A 6014-nucleotide genomic window follows, 5' to 3' on the forward strand; every position below is an offset into this window, starting at 1 on the left:
GCATGACAAAGCAACTTAAACATGCTGCTTATATCAAAACATGATAATGCACTTTATATAGTCATAGTTTGAATTTGAACTTGAACCTTGAGTTCAAAATAACTCAAATCCATCTGGTTTTAGTTGCATTAGCCCAACATAATCATTTTTCCATGTCATGATCATGCATCATATTGTGCATTGCATTTATTGTGTTTCCTTCTTTATTGCCGGAAGCTGTCCCCTCTCAGTAGACGACATTCCGACGATAAGTTCGATGACACCGATGAAGAACTACACTATCTTCAGAAGTGCCAGGCAAGCAAAACCCCCTTGTTCATTCCGATACAATCCCACTCTCTCGCTCCTGCTCTCTTTTACTACATTAGAACAACATCGATTCAACTGTTATATGCTGCGGTAGCTGAACCCCTTTCCCTCTGCATGACCTGTCATTGCCACAGTAAATAGATGAAACTCACTAGCATGAGTAGGAGTTGTTTGAGCCCTGATGTGCCTATTGATTCATGCTTGTTTGTCATGCCCGCTACTGCTTAGAATTGAGTCAGGTCCGATTCATCGGGGATGAATTGGAATAGTGATGAACATGTCCTACTGTGTGTGAGCTAAGTGTGTGAACATGATTTGGTAAAGGTAGCGGTGAAGGCCATGTATGAGTACATGGTGGGTTGTCTCATTGAAACCGTTCTCAGGAACTGAGTTATGTGTTTGTGATCCATGAATAGCTACTACCACGCATTGGGCCCAAACCAATGGACCCTCTCGACTTATTAACTGCCCTTGCCCTCTGTCTAGGAGTTGCAACTAGTTTCTGGTGTTTGTAGGATATGTGTTGGCGGCCGTGCGTAGCGCTGACCCTAGGGGTGGGCTATGATACGGTAGATACACCGTGGCACGGTGTACCGGGCGCCCGTTTGGAGTCTCGGGAACCCTGCACACATCGTTTGGGGCTGTGAGCGAAACTCTGGCCGGATCTCCTCGCGGATGGAACCCGAATAGGCGATAAACCTGGACTAGAGACTTGTGTGGTTAGTCAGGTCGTGGCCGACTCCCTCGCTAGGCTTCCGCTTGAAGGTTGCCAAGATACACGACGTGTACATGGTGGTAAGTGGCGAGAGCGTGTGTGTGAAGAAGTACACCCCTGCAAGGTTATAAATGATCTTTTCGAATAGCTGTGTCCGCGGTAAAGGACTTCTGGGTTGCCTATAACAGTTCATAGACAAGTGAAAGTGGATACTCTTAAACTCGCAAGATAAGTGTGAGTGCTATGGATGGCCTTCTCATAGGGAGACGGGAGCGGATCCATAGTGGTGTATTGAATGGTGAATATGTGGACTCATGTGCACCACCTCAAAAGAGTTGCTTGAAGTTGTAGTTCAGGTTAGCCACTGAGTCAAAGCTGGCTTGCTACAGTTAAACTCCACCAACCCCCATTGTTGATACCGATGCATATGTAGCTAGTTCTGATGTAAGTCTTGCTGAGTACTTTTGTACTCACGTTTGCTTAATTTATGTTTTGCAGAGAGACTTCAGTCTCGCTAGTAGTTCCGCGTGGACTTCGATGTTTAGCTTGATACCTCAGCTACGATCTTGTGCCCTCAGCGCGGTCTTGTAGATAGTCAGGCTTGTCAGCCTTTTTCATTTGTAGATGTCTGTACTCAGACATGTTAAGCTTCCGCATGTGCTTGATTTGTATGCTCTGAATGTTGGGTCATGAGACCCATGTTTGTAATATCTCGCTCCTCGGAGCCTAATGAATAAATACCTTGAGTCGTAGAGTTATGTTGTGATGCCATGTTGTATTTACACATATCGAGCATATTGTGTGTATGATTGAAATGCTTGGTATGTGTGGGATCCGACAACCTAGTTGTTTATCCTTGGTAGCCTCTCTTATGGGGAAATGTAGTCTTGTGCTTCCATGAGCCATAGTAGTCCGCTACAGCCCGGTTCACCGGAGTCCTCCTAGCCTAGCACTACTGCTCCGGAACACTTGACTGGCTGGCATGTGATTCACTTCGTTCCTGTGTCTGTCCCTTCGGGGAAATGTCACGCGGTGACATCCGGACTCTTGCCTAGCCTGCTACAGCCTGGGTTCCCGAAGTCCTGTTACCCTAGTGCTACAGCCCGGATTCACACGCTGCTGACCGACATGCTCGATGTGATTCATGTATGCCTGTCCCCATAGGTTAGTGCCGCTTTGGGTTCACGACTAGCCATGTCGGCCGGGTTCTCTGTCATATGGATGCTAGCTACGCTATCATATACGTGAGCCAAAAGGCGCAAATGGCCCCGGGCCATGGTAAGGCGACACCCGTGGGAATACCGTGTGTGATATGAGGTGTTACCGGCTAGATCGATGGGACTTGGAATCGGGGTCCTGACAGACAGTTTCGTTAGCACGACGGCGTGATCACGGTGAAGATGAAGTTACCGACACAGGGCTTCGCCTAAGCACTACAAATGATATGACCGAGGTGGAATTCTGTGGAGGGGGGCACCGCACATGGCTAAACAATCAACTTGTGTGTTCTACGTGCCCATGCCCCCGTATATAAATTAGCAAGGGGGAGGCCGGCTGGCCCTCATAAGCACGCCAAGGGGGGAGGAATCCTCCTCCTAGTAGGATTAGGACTCCCCCTTTCCTAGTCCTACTAGGAGAACAAGGAAGGAGGGTGGAAGAGAAGGAAGGAGGGGGCACCCCCCCCCCCCAGTCCAGTTCGAACTAGGCCCATGGGGGGCCGCCAGCCCTTGGCAGCCCCTCTCTCTCCCCTAGGCCCAATAAAGCCCATTACTTCTCCGGTGGTTCCGATAACCCTTCCGGCACTTCGATATATATCCGGTGACCCCCGAAACTAATCCGGTGTCCGAATATAGTCACCCAATATATCAATCTTTATGTCTCGACCATTTCGAGACTCCTCGTCATGTCCGTGATCGCATCCAAGACTCCGAACAACCTTCGGTACATCAAAACACATAAACTCATAATACCGATCGTCATTGAACATTAAGCGTGCGGACCGTACGGGTTCGAGAACTATGTACACATGACCGAGACTCACTTCTAGTCAATAACCAATAGCGGAACCTAGATGCTCATATTGGCTCCTACATATTCTACGAAGATCTTTATTGGTCAAACCGCATAACAACATACATTGTTCCCTTTGTCATCGGTATGTTACTTGCCCGAGATTCGATCGTCGGTATCTCAATACCTAGTTCAATCTCGTTACTGGAAAGTCTCTTTAATCATTTTGTAATGCATCATCTCGTGACTAACTCATTAGTCACATTGCTTGCAAGGATTATAGTGATGTGCATTCCCGAAACGGCCCAAAGATACCTCTCCGACAATCGGAGTGACAAATCCTAATCTTGATCTATGCCAACTCAACAAACACCATCGGAGACATCTGTAGAGCATTTTTATAATCACCCAGTTAAGTTGTGACCTTTGATAGCACACTAACAGTTCCTCCGGTATTCGGGAGTTGCATAATCTCATAGTCATAGGAACATGTATAAGTTATGAAGAAAGCAATAGCAACAAACTAAACGATCATAGTGCTAAGCTAACGGATGGGTCAAGTCAATCACATCATTCTCTAATGATGTGATCCCGTTCATCAAATGACAACTCTTGTTCATGGCTAGGAAACTTAACCATCTTTGATTAACGAGCTAGTCAAGTAGAGGCATTCTAGTGACACTCGATTTGTCTATGTATTCACACATGTTCTAAGTTTCCGATTAATACAATTCTAGCATGAATAATAAACATTTCTCATGATATAAGGAAATATAAATAACAACTTTATTATTGCCTCCAGGGCATATTTCCTTCAGTCTCCCACTTGCACTAGATTCAATAATCTAGATTACATTGTAATGATTCTAACACCCATTGAGTCTTGGTGCTGATCATGTTTTCCTCATGAGAGAGGCTTAGTCAACGGGCCTGCAACATTCAGTTCCGTTTGTATCTTGCAAATCTCTATGTGTCCCTCCTTGAATTGATTGCGGATGGAATTCAAGCGTCTCTTGATGTGCTTGGTTCTCTTCTGAAATCTGGATTCCTTTGCCAAGGCAATTGCAATAGTATTGTCACAAAATATTTTCATTGGACCCGATGCACTAGGTATGACACCTAGATCAGATATGAACTCCTTCATCCATACTCCTTCATTTGCTGCTTCCGAAGCAACTATGTACTCTGCTTCACACGTAGATCCTGCCATGACGCTCTCCTTGGAACTGCACCAACTGACATCTTACCATTCAATAAAAATACGTATCCGGATTGTGACTTAGAGTCATTCGGACCAGTGTCAAAGCTTGCATGGACGTAACCATTGACGACGAGCTCTTTATCACCTCCATAAACGAGAAACATATCCTTAGTCCTTTTTAGGTATTTCAGGATATTCTTGACCGTTGTCCAGTGATCCATTCCTGGATTACTTTGGTACCTCCCTGCTAAACTAATAGCAAGGCACACATCAGGTCTGGTACACAGCATTGCATACATGATAGAACCTATGGCTGAAGCATCGGGAATGACTTTCATTTTCTCTCTATCTTCTGCGGTGGTCGTGCATTGAGTCTGACTCAACTTCACACCTTGTAACACAGGCAAGAACCCTTTCTTCGCTTGATCCGTTTTGAACTTCTTCAAAGCATTATCAAGGTATGTGCTTTGTGAAAGTCCAATTAAGCGTCTTGATCTATCTCTATAGATCTTGATGCCCAATATATAAGCAGCTTCACCGAGGTCTTTCATTGAAAAAATCTTATTCAAGTATCCTTTTATGCTATTCAGAAATTCCGTATCATTTCGAATCAACAATATGTCATCCACATATAATATCAGAAATGCTACAGAGCTCCCACTCACTTTCTTGTAAATACAGGCTTCTCAAAAAGTCTATATAAAACCGTATGCGTTGATCACACTATCAAAGCGTATATTCCAACTCCGAGAGGCTTGCACCAGTCCATTAATGGATCGCTGGAGCTTGCACACTTTGTTAGCACCTCTTGGATCGACAAAACCTTCTGGTTGCATCATATACAACTCTTCTTTAAGATATCCATTAAGGAATGCAGTTTGACATCCATTTGCCAAATTTCATAATCATAAAATGCAGCAATTGCTAACATGATTGGGACGGACTTAAGCATCACTACAGGTGAGAAGGTCTCATCGTAGTCAACTCCCTGAACTTGTCGAAAACCTTTCGCAACAAGTCATGTTTTGTAGACAGTAATGTTACCGTCAACGTCTGTCTTCTTCTGAAGATCCATTTATTCTTTATGGCTTGCCGATCATCGGGAAAGTCAACCAAAGTCCACACTTCGTTCTCATACATGGATCCCATCTCAGATTTCATGGCCTCAAGCCATTTTGCGGAATCTAGGATCATCATCACTTCCTCATAGTTCGTAGGTTTGTCATGGTCAAGTAACATGACTTCCAGAACAGGATTACTATACCACTCTGGTGCAGATCTTATTCTGGTTGACCTACGTGGTTCATTAGTAACTTGATCAGAACTTTCATGATCATCATCATTAGCTTCCTCACTAATTGGTGTAGGAATCTCTGGAATTGATTTCTTTGATGAACTACTTTCCAACAAGGGAGCAGGTACAATTACCTCATCAAGTTCTACTTTCCTCCCACTCACTTCTTTCGAGAGAAACTCCTTCTCTACAAAGGATCCATTCTTAGCAACGAATATCTTGCCTTCGGATCTGTGATAGAAGGTGTACCCAATAGTCTCATTTGGGTATCCTATGAAGACACATTTCTCCGATTTGGGTTCGAGCTTATTAGGTTGATGTTTTTACATAAGCATCGCAGCCCCAAACTTCAAGAAACGACAACTTGGGTTTCTTGCCAAACCACAGTTCATAAGGCGTCGTCTCAACGGATTTCGATGGTGCCCTATTTAACATGAATGCAGCCGTCTCTAAAGCATAACCCCAAAACGATAGCGGTAAATTAG

This window comes from Triticum urartu, chromosome 3 (genome assembly GCF_003073215.2).
Source record: "Triticum urartu cultivar G1812 chromosome 3, Tu2.1, whole genome shotgun sequence".
In the NCBI taxonomy this organism is placed as follows: Eukaryota; Viridiplantae; Streptophyta; class Magnoliopsida; order Poales; family Poaceae; genus Triticum; species Triticum urartu.